At 39.5% G+C, this 16,379-nt stretch overlaps 1 pseudogene; it reads left to right on the top strand.

Annotated features, from left to right (window-relative positions):
• Nucleotides 1–9,417: 9,417 nt before the first annotated feature.
• Nucleotides 9,418–10,672, top strand: LOC149248620 (acetyl-CoA acetyltransferase 1 pseudogene; annotated as a pseudogene).
• The last annotated feature ends 5,707 nt before the right edge of the window (nucleotides 10,673–16,379 follow it).

Genomic DNA, 16,379 nt, shown 5'->3' with positions numbered 1-16,379 from the left:
TTTTTTGAAAACAACTAGCGTGCCTCAAAGAGGTTTTCACCTTAATTTCCTACCCTGGGTGACTCCAAGGGAGGTTTTCACCCATGGATATTATTCTTTTCCCTTTTTTCTTAACATCACTGGGCCGCCTTAGAAGAGGTTTTCAACCCAATGATGGGACTCAAGCGTCTCATGGAGATTTTCACTTGAGTCCTTATTTTTTATCTTTCTCCTTCAGTGAGTGGGTGAAGTGGAAGCTAAGACATGCTTCACTACCATCACTATTTTATTCAAATCTTCAATAAACTTTCGCTTGGAGAGGGGTTTCTTTTAGACTTTCAACCGATGTCCATTGACAAGCATGGGGATGGCTTCATCATCAATGGTTCTGATCAGAACTAAATCATTTTCATTGCATTTCTCCATAGTGAAGGGTCCTAGCCATCTTGTCCTCAGCTTGCCTTTGAAATCCTTGTTTCTTGAATGATAGAGTAGTGCCCAATCTACCTCTTGGAATCGCTTCTCCCTGATATTTCTGTCATGCCATATCTTTCTCTGAAGCTGAACTACCTCTGTATGGAGAAGGTCTTGTAGACTGTACTCATCCAATCCATTGAGCTGAAGTAATCTCTCCTTCTATGCATGGCTGAGGTCTAGGTCCAGCTGAGGTGCCATCCTTAGGGTATTGAATTCAAACTCTATTGATAGAAAATCCTTCTTCCCATAGACCAGTTCATAGGGTGTGAACCCGGTGGTGGTCTTCCATGTTGTGTTGTAGGCCCAAGTGGCCTCAGCTAATTTGTCTGCCCAGTCTTTTCTGCTGCTGCTCACTACCTTGGTTAGGATCCCTTCCAATGCTCTATTACTGACCTCCACTTGCCCATTGGCTTGTGGATGGTAAGGGGTGGCAATCGTGTGCTTGATCTTATGATGTGTGAGAAGGTCTTCAATTAGGTTGGAAGTGAACTGACTACCTTGGTCTATGACCAACTCTCTCGGATACCCAAACTTGTAGAATATGTTTTCCCTAAAAAACTCAACTACTTTTTCAGTTCTTTTGCTGCTTTGATTTCTTTTTTCTCTGCCAACCTTTTTAGATAGTCAGTGCACACAATGATGTACTGCTTCTGCTTTGAAGGAGGGTTGATCGGCCCCACAGAGTCCATGCCCCAGTTCTTAAATGACTCAAAGGTCACTTGAGGTTACATGGTCATTTCATCCTTTGGAGTGGGTTTCCCCATCCTCTGACACTGATCACAATGGATCGTGTATCTCCTCACATCCTGATGAAGAGTGGGCCAGTAGTAGCCTACTTGCAATATCTTGAAGGTGGTTCTTTTTGCTACAAAATGACCTCCACAAGGCCCGTCATGACAGGTTAGGAGGATGTCAAAGACTTCCTCCTCCCTGACACATCTTCTTAAGATCTGATCTGGGCCAAGTTTGAAGAGATTGCCTCCAATCCAGGTGAAAGGGGCATTTTTCCTTACTATCTTTCACTTCTCTTTCGAGGATAGGTGTGGTGGGAACCATGTTGAAACCAATTAGTTTTCTATATCATCGAACCATGGAGAGAGTACTGATATAGAAAATAGGTGTTCATCTAGCATTTGGTCATCCACCCTTCCTTATTCACCTACAGGCAAATTTACTCTAGACAAAAAGTCAGCAACAAAATTCTCTTTACCAGGCTTATCAAAAATGGTTAGATAAAACTGTTGCAGTAAAAGCAACCATCTAATAATGCGAGCATTTACATATGGTTTGTTTCTTAAATATCTGATTGCAGCATGATCAGTGTGCACAAAGTTTTGATAGCCTGCGATATAATGTCTGAATTTGTTTAAGGAATGCATGACAGCTATGTTACCGGGAAAAGTGTCAATTTAGAACTGCTCTATCCCACTAAGGTGTCACAGCTGCCTTAGAAACAAACAGAGAAAAACTACTTTTGTATTTCCTTTATGAACTATAGATAGAGAGGAATAGAAAGAACCAACCTGTGTCTTGCGCTAATCCTTTGATCCAATCCCTCTCTTCTTTGACAGCTTCCAGCTACCTGCTCCCTTACTTTTCCAGCTTCACCAAGTCCCTGTAAGATCACAGAAGAAGAACACTATACAAAGACATGGATCTATATTCATAAACAACTTAGGATCAGATTTAAGTTAACCATACAAATGTAACAAGCGTCAATGATACAAAAGCATGGAGGAAAAACTCAAATAGTTTTTATTGATAAACAAGAAAAGATCCAGGAGGAGTTACAACCGATGGTTCCTGACCCAGCATCAACCTCCCAGCAAAGAAGCCCCTCTTCACCTCCAACAAAGCATAGATCACCCAACACTCTGATGTTTGTCTCAAAACCAACAGCAATTCCTTACAATGTGCAAAATTCCAGCCTCTGGATCTCTGGGATGAGAGATCCATATATAGATGTGTGTAAGGAGGATGAGTCAGCTTGTGATTTGATTAGTGTCTTCTCTCTGTCAGTTCTTGCTTCCACTTGGAGACTGAAGGCCTCTTACTCATCCTTGGTCAAATTCAGTGAGGCAAGTGTCATAGGAGAAGATTCTGGAAGCTTCCATTGTCTCTCCACCTCGCGGAATGACACTGCCATTTGTCATTTCTCGCCCAACACACCCTCATAGTGCATTTAGGTGCATTGCAACGCACCTAGCCAGTGTATTTAGGTGCAATGCAACGCACCTAGGCAGTGGAGCAGCTGAAATGATCCTGTTTTGACTTATTCTGAGCAGTTTCTGGTGGAGAACTTCTGGGAGAAGCTGTAATTTGTTGACCTTGTTCCTTTAGGGGTTAGAACAACACTTTTAGAGACTTAGGAGCCCTTGGTTTATGGACATTTCATGCTTGGAGTTGTAAGGCACAAAAATGTCTATAACAGTTGCCCCCTAAAGTATGAGGTCGTTAACCTTTTGGCGTCGGGTGAAATGCTTTATTATGAGGATCCGAAGTTCTTTCAATGCTGGGAGGAGACCTGTAATAAGATACAATGCAATACATTATCTTCATACTGTTTTCATGATCTAGCTGAGGCGGGAATTCCCATGCTCAGCTTTATAAATTCATTTTCATGTACATAGGACAGACAATCGTCTGATTGTAGACTGATGATTCTGATAGAGCCATCATCCTTTTGGTAGGATGATTATCTGTGCTGCAATGTTGTACATTTAATGTCTTTATTTCCCTAAATATATATCGCAGTCCAGATGGATGAAACTAGATCCGGGGTCTTCAATCTCGTCCAATCCTCACACGAAGTACAAGTCAATCCATGTGAGAAATGTTCTGAAGTCGAACATGGAAAGACATCGCTTGATTACCAGTCAATGATGTAAACTGTTAACAAGCGCGAGAGGAATCACCGATAATGATAATGACCATCAAGGTACTGCAGTACAATTCACGTGGTGTGAATAAAGGACTTGGCATCGAACACCACGCAAAATCTTTCGGTCGAAGGTCATTGATGTAAACCCGTCGCCGGAAGTGAGAAACTTGCCATTGAGGCATGCAAGCTTCAAAGTACTGAATGGGGTGTTCCTATACCAACTTCTTGGATAATGAGCTGATGTCGACAAGAAGTGATCCGTCACAGGAGGGCCTTAATGAATCCCACATCAATGACACAGAACGGAGGAAATGATTTTGATGGAGGTGAAAACGATCTGATGATATACGGTTCAGGGTGGCAGTCATGAAAAAATGGAGTATAATGTATGGTAGTGGGTGGGACACAGGTGGCTTCTCTGGATGACTTCTCTTGAACATGTCGGCAACACTGATGTGATGGATTGGTAGCATTAACCCCAAATGTGGATGGTATGGTGTGACCATTGTGATGTGTCCGGTGAATGAAACAACCCAACTTGACTCGGACACGGAGTGGAAGTGTCATGTTCAAGAGCGACTTGCTACCAATAAAGATTCTTTGAGTTTTCTTCCCAATTTTTCCCCAGTCATTGCTAACCAGTACCTCTTTATTTTTGTCAATATTGAGGAGGATAACATATGCTTGTTCTATAATTTTCCCTTCGGGCAAACCCATCGCTATGTTTTAACGAGCCTAGCAATAGTGAAACTCATTCTTGTCTAAAGACAAGTTTGTCGCTATTAATCTTTTTAACGAGTTTAACGACAAAGATAACTCAGTCCTTTTCAATTTTAGAGAGTCTGAAAAGGTACATAAAAGTAACTCCAAAATTCCTTTTTCATCATCTAATCCCTTAAGTCCGAAAAAGTATAAAACAATACAGAAGGGATGAATTTTCGATAGTTTTAACGAGCCGAACAAAACAAGCGCTCGATCTTTTTGTGCAATAATCCCTCAGGTCCAAAAAGATTAAAATCTAGATGAGGGATAGCCCTTCCTGTCCCTTTAACGAGCTGGAAGGCCAAGGACTCGGCAATCTTTTCATATTTTACGAGTCAGTTGAAAAGAGCTTAAAGAAGGCTCGTCTTTTAGGAACGAGTGATAAAACGGGTAGCAGCTGATTCCAGGTAAGGTTTGGAATTTTCCAATCACGGCAGTGTCACAAGGATGGCTAGTGAAATCACTCTTGGCATCTGTTCCTCAAAATGGGTAAACAATCAAGTGGAGGTGAATGATCGGCCAATGAAAAAGTGGAGGTGATAGTGCAAACACGACCAAGGCTTTAATGGCTGAAGTACTACATTCACGGTGGTTATTTACCGGGGAATAGTTCATTTTTTAATGAGCTTAAACGCGTGTGGAAACATTTGCTCGATGCGGGTTTATTTTTTAACGAGCTTGAACCTTGCGGTAACACTGCTCGATTAATCCAGTCGTATGATAAGAATGTCTCACATAAAACGGCAATTTTTAGAGTTTTTCCCCACATCCTTTCTTTATGCAAGTTAGGAAACGACTAATCCAAAAAACAGATAAATAATCGCTCTTTGCTTGCATTCCAAAAGGTTTGCATGCCCCCAGGTATAAAACAGAGTTTCAAGGTTACCTCTACTTCTCTCCACCACAACATTTGTTTTACCGAGAGAGGCCTACCTCTTACAGGTTACCCAAAGATTGATCTATTCACAGCGCAAACAAAACACTTCTTTAGCAATGTCTACCAAAATAAACAAAGGTGAACGGATAGTATAGTGTGACCATCCCTGACATAACTTTGACAAGAGGATCTTGTTCCAGTCCAACTCCCTCTTCCACTCATGGACGGGAGTACGGAGGTCATATTCTCTCGCGGAAACCTACCTTATACCCGAAGTTTTCCTGCCGAAGCAGACCAGGATGCATGCCCCCTGGGTTTCAGTCATATCCCTCCAAATTACTCGCGCTCATCAGGAGGACGGACTGGAGATTGAGACATTTCTTGCGTGAAAAGACAATTCAGGGATGGTATATGACTATTTGCTCTGTATGATCTGGGAAATGAAAGCTGGTCCACGAGCTTGACCACTCTTCCTTCGTGCGGAAAACACATTACTCTAAAGAGTGAGGAGACAATTACTCCCATGCAATAAATATAGTCTCGTCCAAGGAGTAGATTGTAATCCAAGGGTCCTTTAACTACCATTACATTCATGCGAACTGTTTTCCTTCTCAATGTTATGGGCACATCGGGAAGGATCCCTAAAGGTCGACTGGTTCCTTTATCAAAGCCTGTCAGATTTCTCATCTCAGGCAAAAGCGATGGTGAACCAAGCGCTTTCCAAGCAGTTGAGGAAAGGATACTCACTGAAGCCCCCTCATCTATGATGGTACCAGCCATAACCATTCTATATATTTGAATGATGATTCGGAATGGTACGCTTGCTGGTAAACAGGGTCTGCCTAGTTGATTCCAGTCGAAGGAGACAACTAGGTTGCTTGGAGGTGGGACCGAATAGACGGCCGGGTACGGCTCTGACGAACTTCCTTCCTGCGGTAAAGGAACGGGGAAATTGCCCCCTTGTTCATCGGAGTCTATGTTTATGAAGAGAATTTGGATGGTGTCATCCTTGTTCTCTTCAGTGACTGTATCATCTGAAGATGAAACCTCTGAAGGCAAGACTGGGTCAACTGCCGCCTTGACCTTTTGACTTTCGTTTGGTATGGATCCAGATGGTTTATCTTCAATGATAGGTGCTTCAGCTGACCACCTGTTGGGTGAAACTATGTTCGTTTAATTCCGTTGTAGTACTTACCCAACTATTTAATTTGTCAATCCGAGGTTCGTAGACTTACGAGACACATGCACTATAAATGCAGGACTGAAGTGGAACTAATATAATCTAATCTAATCTAAATTACTGAAATCAAATTAATCTAAGAAGGCATTGAAACATTAACTATGAAACCAGGAAGTTGCATAAAAGAAAAGCAATAAAACATGTGAAGAAGTGAATGGCAAACAACAGATGTGAGCTCACAACAATAAAACTATGTCAAATTATATTACAATAACTAAATTACAAATCATGAAAGCATAAGAATATGAATCAAAGTAATCTCCATTCTCTATTATTCATTATTCATCCTTCCAATGAAGAGAGAGCACTCTCTTATATACATGAGGAAGATAACCTTTCCATAATTACATATCCAATATTCTCTCAAGCACTCTCAACTAGTTTCCCGTTATTACAAGATATCATCGCACAAATCTCTCAAACATGATCCCACAAATCTCTCACATATCTTGGATAAGATATGCCAACCAAATCCTCCATGATTTTCTCCTAATTATCTCCTTAGGAATTGGATAAGATATGTATCCATGATTTTCTCCTTAAGATAAGATATGCCTCCATGATTTTCTCCTTAGAAAAAGATATGCCTCCATGATTTTCTCCTTAGAAAAAGGCTTGCATAATTATCTCCTTGATATGGTGGAGGAGATATTAATTCTTCACACATTTCCTACACATCACAAAACTCACATATTCTTGAGATATATATAAAAATATGTACATTTTCTAATAATTAATCATAAATTCACTTATAATACAAAAATGAATAAAATGGAAAATAAGAAGGTGAGACCCAAATGTATGTATGAAAGTGATATGATAACAGGTTAATGGGATGATGAAATGTAAGGAATAGTGAAGAAAAAGGTGGATGAAAATATGACATTTTTTAGTCCCAACATCCTCCTCAACTCAACTTGTTGCATGTCCTCATGCAACCATGCATGGGTATCTTTTAAGAACATTTGGCATCTTGAACTTTGGCTTTACATGATGATATCTTTTAATAATGAATGTTTCCAGGATATGTGAAAGATATGAGTAACAATTTACATTTTCTTATGGTTGGTTCTTGTGTGACAACCATGAACATGGTTGGTTCTTGTGTGACAACCATGAATACAAAGAATGTTGGTTCTTGTGTTAACAACATTCATTTCATTTTCTGTTCTCTTTTCTTCAATAATGTAAACACTCACTGGAAATCATAATGTGCATAAGAAAGCCCTTTTGTAATATTAATGAAGCATGCCAATATTGCGTATGAAGCAAAGTGCAACAAAGTATCATTGGAAACTAAATGTTGGTGAATGGTAAATGGAGTGATAGTGGTGAAGAAATGGAATCATGGAAGTGAATATGTAGTGAATGTAGTTCTCCCCCCCTCAATTGAATTGGTTGCATGTCCTCATGTAACCTAACATGGTTCATGAAAGGAAATGTAGCATGGTGAGGGACTTTTCCAAAATATTCAAGTTAGCATATAAGGAATTGCATGATTAAAGATTAGAAAATGACATACCTCTACTTACCCAAGAATGATGAATTATGCAATAGGAATGTAACTGCTGCTGCTGCTGGATCAGGAAAATGTGACTGATGTAACCGGATCCTGGGGAATGAAGGAATCTGAACTGCTGATGCTGAATCATGGAAAAGATAAATGTTGAAAGTGGTACTGTGGTACTCTCATAGATCAGAATGCATGCTGTTGTAATTGCTGAGGGAGTCATGAAAAAGTGTATAGTCTTCACCCGCTACAAACCCGATGGTACAATTCTAAACATGCGAATGAATGTGTCGATGTCGAGCATGAATAGAAATCATTGGATTACTGGCCATTGATGTATGCCATTAACCAATGTGAGGCAACTCACCATTGATGTCAATGAGTGCCAAGGTACCAGAGTACATCTTGCGAAGTGCAAATGGATGTGTCAAGGTCGAGCCACTTGTAAGATCTGAAGATCAAGGGACATTGATGTATTCCCATGATCGCCAGCGAGAGAGCTTGCCATTAAGGCATGCAAGCCTCTAGGTACTCAAAATGAACTCTAGTCTATTTCCCAGATAAGGTGTTGATGTCGATGGGGCAAGACTTGTTGAAAGGTGGGCCTTAAGGAATCCCACATCAGTCAACGCGAGTTTATACAAAAAGATTTGGTAGGACTATAAATGGAGAGAACTCACGGACAAGCAGTGTGGATCAGCATGGCTAGGAAATCAAGGCAATGTAATCATGGAAAGGGAATGAGCTTTATTCAAAAGGCAAACTAGAAGGAAAAACGAAATTGAAAAGGATAAATGGATGTATGCGATTCAGAAAAATAGGCGTACATGAAGTCGTGAAAGATAAGGAAATGGAAGATGGGCTGCAACACAAGGATGGTGAGTAGTCATGACGCAAAAGGATTTTTGTGTAGTGGAAAATGTCATGATATGTGCAGTGAAGAATTAGTTTCTTCAAGCATCCAATGATGCATGTTTCATTGTGATTTCGAAAAATCACTTTTGCATTAGATTGTCTTCAACGCTTAGCACCATTCTTGCATAAAAATTGTCACCTTTGTGTGCCATCTCCATCGATCATTCCTGTATGAAGTGACTCAAAAACAAATTAGCGCATTTTCAAGAATTTACAAAATGTCCATTTTTTTAATTATTTTCCGAAATAACTCTAATTGTGGATGAAAAAGGTGTCACATCGTAATGTTAAGCCTTCTGCATAAGCTTCTCGTTGTCCTACACATAACACCAATCTCATTTCACTTGTTAGTATATGCATCCTAACTTTTGCCCATAAATTCTCAAAAATATCCAACATACTTTGATTTCCCCCCAACTAGAAATATTGCATGTCCCTATGCAATGTACTCAGTGATAGTGCAATACTTTTTCAAAATGTTTTTATTGGTTTGTAGGAAAATTGATTTAAAACATTTGAAAAGGCTTTCGTATTTCTTAGGGAACAAGTATTATGAATGTATGAGGGCAATTTTACTTTATTTATTTATTTTTTATTATTTTTTATTTTTTTATTATTTTATTATTTATTATTTTTTTATTTATTAAACATGAAAAAAATATGAAAATTCCTCTGCATCACAACTTTTGAAATGGAGAACAAAGATCTTTTAAAATGTTATATACATTCCACCAAGCGAAGGCACATTACAAAGAAAGGGAAGAAAATGGGGAAAAATGGCACCACTAGCATGCCTGCGTGAAGAAGCCCTAGCCTATGATATAGCTAACAGAGCCGCCATCAGTTTATTATTCTGCAACTTACAAATCCGACCCATATCATTGCTTATATCGCTACAGATTTCCTAAACAACCACGTAGGAGTTGGGTAATTGGTCTTGAATGGTGTCAAGAAAGAATTGTATGCTATGGTAACCATCGCATCTCTCCTCCAGAATATATTCCCTCACAGATTCAGGATGGCTGCAGCCCTGCAAAATCTCGCACTCCACTCGGCTACTTCTATCTATAAGTGTGTTGTAAAACCCTTCCCTTGCCAGTGAGCGCGCCTCAGAATTATCTTCAAAATAAATATGCAATCAACAAAGTCTGTGCATCAGGAATGAAAGTAACAACGTTAGCAGCGCAGAGTATCCAGTTAGGAAGCAATGATATTGTTGTGGCTGGAGGCATGGAAAGAATATCAAATGCTCCTTATTACCTGCCTGATGCCAGAAAGGGGTATCGTCTGGGACACGGATCTCTTGTCGATGGAATGATGAAAGACGGACTCTGGGATGTTTACAAGGACATTGGCATGGGAGTATGTGCAGAGTTATGTGCAAATAATCATAACATAACAAGAGAAGAACAGGACAACCATGTTGTTCAGAGTTTCGAACGTGGAATTGATGCCCAGAACAATGGTGCTTTTGCATGGGAAATAGTTCCAGTTGAGGTTTCTAGACGTAGAGGAAAGCCTTCCACAGTTATTGACAAAGATGAAGGCTTGGGGAAGTTTGATGCTGCAAAACTAAGAAAACTTAGACCAGCATTTAAAGAAGGTGGAAGTGTCGCTGCAGGTAATGCTTCAACAATTAGTGATGGAGCAGCTGTTGTAGTGTTAGTGAGTGGAGAGAAGGCTTTGGAACTAGGATTACAAGTTATAGCAAAGATCACAGGATATGTTGATGCTGCACAGGTACCTAAACTGTTTACAACTGCACCGGTTCTAGCCATACCAAAAGCTATTTCAAGGGCAGGCTTGGAGGCTTTGCAAATTGACTACTATGAGATCAATGAAGCGTTTTCTGTTGTGGCTCTTGCGAACCAGAAGATACTTGATCTCAACCCTGAAACTGTAAATGTATATGGAGGAGCTGTGTCATTGGGGCACCCATGGGAGTCCTTTGAGGCTGCCAGCCCATTTCATCAGGGCAGCGGAAATTGGGATTGGGGGCCGGTGAATTTTGCTTCGGACATCCAGAAGTGAGAAAATGGGATCAGAGGGGCCGCCCGGAACTAAAATCCATGTGACAGGATTCACAAAATTTCATGGAGTGGCAGAGAATCCAACGGAGACGATTGTGAACCGGTTGAAGGAATATGTCAATAAACAGGGCTTGAGTGATGGAGCCACTCCCAGCAGCTTCCGGTGGAAAGAACTCCTTCCATTTTGAGAGAAGGCTTGAGGGTTCACGGGATGAGAGTGCTGGGGCCGATGAAAAGGGCTGCTAGTGAAACTCCATGAGTAAACTGCATTGTTCTGAGATGAATCCCCACTGGAGGAGCGAATCCCCACATACATCTCATCCTTCCATAGATCAACAGAGTGCGAAATCAGGGGAGCAGAGGGCCTAATCAGACCAGATTTACTCAACCTGACCTCTAGAACCTTGCATCATAGTCTATCCAAGCGTGCAATTGAGTTCCATCATTGAGGGTCAATTCCATTTCAGAAACATCAACAGTTTTTGAAGGGATCAAGCTCTCTATGTCAATACCCACATGGTTAGCATTAATGTCCATGACCTCCTTGTTCTGGGCCGAGTCAAATTCTACAGCAAACAAGTTGGGTATGGGGGAAACTGAGTCCTTTGTCCAGATTTTTGTTTATTTATGAGTGCGGTGGTTGACTGTGTTATTATTTTATGTTATTATTATTATTATTATGATTTTTTTTTTTTTTTTTTTTTATTTGTATTTAAAAATCTAAAAAAATGAAATTAACCTTATCGTTAAAAACAAAAATGGTTAGTTTGTTTTTTTTCTTTTTTTTTTATATTTTTTCTTTTAATCAATGAAAAACTAGAAAGAAACTAAACTTTCTCTAAAAAAATTTCTTTTTTAACAAATGGACATAATAATTTGCATATCGAAAGATGTTGGTGATGAAGCATGTTGCAAAACATGAATTTATTCTTGAAATTAGTCTAAATCATCCCTATTTTCTGATCCTCGAGATCGTACAAAGACGCAGGAGGAGAGCATACTTATGAAAGCAAACGCTGAAACCTATTTTCTGATCCTCGAGATCGTACAAAGACGCAGGAGGAGAGCATACTTATTCTAGGTAAAAGCAAAACTGAAAATGAAAGCAAAAGCTAAATCTGAAAGCCTACCTACTCTATACTAATTAGAATTTACAAATTAGTTACGTGTAGTTAAACTTCCAATGAAGCCATTCACGTAGCAGTAACAACAATAGATTCAATAGCAATTTGTCAAATGAAAAATGAAAATATTCGAGAGTGGATGAGTCTAGTTGCTGTAACTGCAAATCAACTAAAAAATAAAAAGATGAATCTAATCTAGTACTTACCTGGAACCATTGTTCGATAAAGCTTTGATAAGCACAGTTTCTCTCACTCAGATCATGTTGTAACTCCTGTTCTTCTTCGATCTGTTGTTCTTCTTCCTCAATCGCCTGTTCGAATGATTGTTCGCCATCAGATACGCAGGATTCTTCAGATGTTGAATCTTCATTTATTTCTTGGGGAGTAGTTGAACCTTTAATTCTTGTCAAGATCTCCTCTTCCAAGGAAGAAGAGATCCTGACTTCTGCTAGGATCTGAGTGAGTAGTTCCAAGCTGAAACTCATTGTTAAATCATGTTGAAAAAAACAAAAAATCAGCACACTAAAAATTGAATTAAAAACAAAAGGATCACAGAAATAATCTTGAATTCAATACTCAATTAAACCCTCTTACAAGGACTGCTCATTAATTGAGTAATCGAATGCTTCAATTATAACCATGAACCATGAATTCATCAAACACTCTTCATAGTTGCGAAAATCAAACACACTTGCAGAAATTAAAATTCACACTTGCATAAATGTAAACACACCCTACATGCCCTGATCCATAAGAGGTCGAGCCCATTACGGCATCTCGAATGCGATGCGTAGGCTGTTCCCCATGTCTTACCGCCTTAACGCCTCAGAGTTAGGAACATGTCTAAACACACTTGCATGAAAAATCAAACTAAACTTCAATCCATCGTGCCTCCCCGGCAATGGCGCCAAAATGTTGGGTGAAACTATGTTCGTTTAATTCCGTTGTAGTACTTACCCAACTATTTAATTTGTCAATCCGAGGTCTGTAGACTTACGAGACACATGCACTATAAATGCAGGACTGAAGTGGAACTAATCTAATCTAATCTAATCTAAATTACTGAAATCAAATTAATCTAAGAAGGCATTGAAACATTAACTATGAAAGCAGGAAGTTGCATAAAAGAAAAGCAATACAACATGTGAAGAAGTGAATGGCAAACAACAGATGTGAGCTCACAACAATAAAACTATGTCAAATTATATTACAATAACTAAATTACAAATCATGAAAGCATAAGAATATGAATCAAAGTAATCTCCATTCTCTATTATTCATTATTCATCCTTCCAATGAAGAGAGAGCACTCTCTTATATACATGAGGAAGATAACCTTTCCATAATTACATATCCAATATTCTCTCAAGCACTCTCAACTAGTTTCCCGTTATTACAAGATATCATCGCACAAATCTCTCAAACATGATCCCACAAATCTCTCACATATCTTGGATAAGATATGCCAACCAAATCCTCCATGCTTTTCTCCTAATTATCTCCTTAGGAATTGGATAAGATATGTCTCCATGATTTTCTCCTTAGGATAAGATATGCCTCCATGATTTTCTCCTTAGAAAAAGATATGCCTCCATGATTTTCTCCTTAGAAAAAGGCTTGCATAATTATCTCCTTGATATGGTGGAGGAGATATTAATTCTTCACATATTTCCTACACATCACAAAACTCACATATTCTTGAGATATATATAAAAATATGTACATTTTCTAATAATTAATCATAAATTCACTTATAATACAAAAATGAATAAAATGGAAAATAAGAAGGTGAGACCCAAATGTATGTATGAAAGTGATATGATAACAGGTTAATGGGATGATGAAATGTAAGGAATAGTGAAGAAAAAGGTGGATGAAAATATGACATTTCTGAGTCCCAACACCACCTGAGCGGGCCAGCCAGATTTTCAACTAGTGACGGACTCGGCAAGAGTTTTTTATATCCAAGAGGAAGTCGTAACGGTGAAACCGGACGATCATCCAAAACTCTTTTAGCTTCGTCTAAGAAGGGACAACGGTGGACGGCATGATCGCCTTCGCACAGTTTACAAGGAAATCTACATTTCCCTTTTTGTCATGGGGCTTCACTTTCACTAGTTGATGGTGTGCTTTCAACATGATCACCAGAGGTTGATGACACCGGGTTGTGCAAACGAGGAGACCAGTCCCTTAATATCCGAGGGATGCAAGGACAATCTCTGTGAAAGTGGTCTCCTTTGCAAATGACACATGGAGATTTAGGCCTGGTCGGTGCAGTGTGTGGATTTTCATTAGACGACACTCGTTTTCCCCCATTCGCCTTTGGCTCCTTCTTCTTCTCCTCTTTCTTCTTCTTTTCCTTATTCTCCTTAGGAACTTGACTTTTGGCTTTACCAGCCCCATCAAGCGAAGAGGAAGAAGGAGAGGAAGAATTAGAGGAAGTAGAAGGCTGGTGGGCAACTCTGGACTCATCTAATTGCTGATTCGATTGTTCAGGAATAGTGGTGTTCTGAACGACAGAGGTTGAGAAGGGCCATACAGGCAAACCAATTGTCAGCCCTGGAAGCGACAATGTGGCCATATGGGGTGCACCAACATCTTCCCAAGAGGAGAAGGGAGTAGGATTTCCTCCAAGGGGAATTCCTTGGTTGGTAGACTCCATTTTCTCAACCCAAGATCAATGTAGGAAAGGGTAATGAATATTCCTTTTAAAATAAATTTTTATACGCTTTGACACAACTTGTTTTTTCAGTTTTAAGAGTCGAGAAAAAACAAAAGATGACTCTAGTCTCCTTCGATTTTTAATGAGCCTGAACTGACAAGTGCTCAGATGGACCTTTTCCGTTAAGGAGTCTGAAAAGGAACGAAAGGGACTGCTCTGGAGGTCTAGGTAGAAGGAGTACCAAACCAATCGCAAAACTGCAGAATACTTTTTATGGTACGGCAGTCAATCTTCCCGAATGTTGTGTTCAGTGCATTGCGATCGATAGGGCAGAAGACACAGCTTCCTATGGATAAAGGATTTAAGCCTATAGGGGTCTCCCAAAATATACTCGACGGTACGTGGGAGCACAAGTCCGTACTAGCACTTATCGTCTCAAAGTGGAGGAATCACCCAACCATCAGTGAGGACAACAGTTACCAGGCTTTACAACGCCGAAATACGTCTCTAACCTAGACCTCTAAATGTTGTGCGTTAAGTTCCAAAGCGTTGTTAGATTCATTGAATTTATTTTAAGTTGATCTTGCTTATGAAGTTTGCCTTTTGGGTTCACTACGAGATGTAGATGTAATTCCTAAAATGAAATCTAAAAGATGATAAACAAACTTTTATCTCTTTTGTGCAATGAAAATCGTAGCTACTAGAGGAAAAGAAAGACATAATCTTTTCACAAAGAGCAAAGAGCACACTGTAAATTCACTTTCCTAAATCAAGCCAAACAGACTGTCTATATGCAAATGCACATGCATGTATTTGTTTTCGACTTTCTTATTATTGATGCTAAAAAGAAAGTTGATGTACAAATCTGAATTTGCTTTCAAGAGACAAACACAAACAAGCTTCTTTTCGAAATCAAAAGATAGAGACGATTACGACACTTTACGATTTTGAAATGAATACTTGTTTTTGACACTAGAAAATCACAAACTCAGACCAAAGGCAATAGTAAAAGTATAATCGACCATCAACAGCAATCAAACTTTCTTCTATGATCGAAATCGACACTTGCGACAGATCTAAATCAAAGGACGACAGTACGACTATTCTACTTTTGCAATGGAAAACTGTAAACGACTCAAAAAACACACAAAAACATCTACAGTTCTTTTGTACAAAGGAGGCGGAATAACAGCAAGGAAAAGGGGTTTTAAACAGACATATACTGATCACGGGCAGCAAAATTCAGAGATAGAACTGGATAGAATGAAGCACAAGAACCTCAGCTGCACAGGGCTAGTCTAATCAGCACACCTATAACACAGAGAAACTGCATTGCAGCGCAGGTTGCCCTTTCGGGAAGTGCGTTGAAATGCAGGATCTCTTAACAGTACCTGCGCTGGGCCAGAAACGAGAATTTGTCCGGGTTCTTGGTCACAGTTTGCAGTTCAGTCTTTGGTTTTTGGCCGAGTAAAAGCAATCAGTAATGCACAATCAGGGGTAGATCTAAGGAGGGTCTAAGAGCTATCACAAGGGCAATCAGATAGTTCGTGAATCAGCTGTTCAAATCATAAATAGATCCAGTGAATGGATTGAAGCAGCAGATGTCTACTTTGCATTTGTTATGGCAAATGCAGTTCGAATGCTACTTATAAGTTTATGAAACGAACAACAAAGAGATACACAAACAAACTAATTAGACACTCCCCAGCGGAGTCGCCATTTTGTTACCGGGAAAAGTGTCAATTTAGAACTGCTCTATCCCACTAAGGTGTGACAGCTGCCTTAGAAACAAACAGAGAAAAACTACTTTTGTATTTCCTTTATGAACTATAGATAGAGAGGAATAGAAAGAACCAACCTGTGTCTTGCGCTAATCCTTTGATCCAATCCCTCTCTTCTTTGACAGCTTCCAGCTACCTGCT

This window comes from Pinus tabuliformis, chromosome 7 (assembly GCF_031772625.1).
Source record: "Pinus tabuliformis cultivar Carrire ecotype Pingquan chromosome 7, CPIR1, whole genome shotgun sequence".
Taxonomy (NCBI): Eukaryota; Viridiplantae; Streptophyta; class Pinopsida; order Pinales; family Pinaceae; genus Pinus; species Pinus tabuliformis.
The sequence above is the reverse complement of the archived record's forward strand: the minus strand, read 5'-3'. Positions and strand labels throughout refer to the sequence as shown.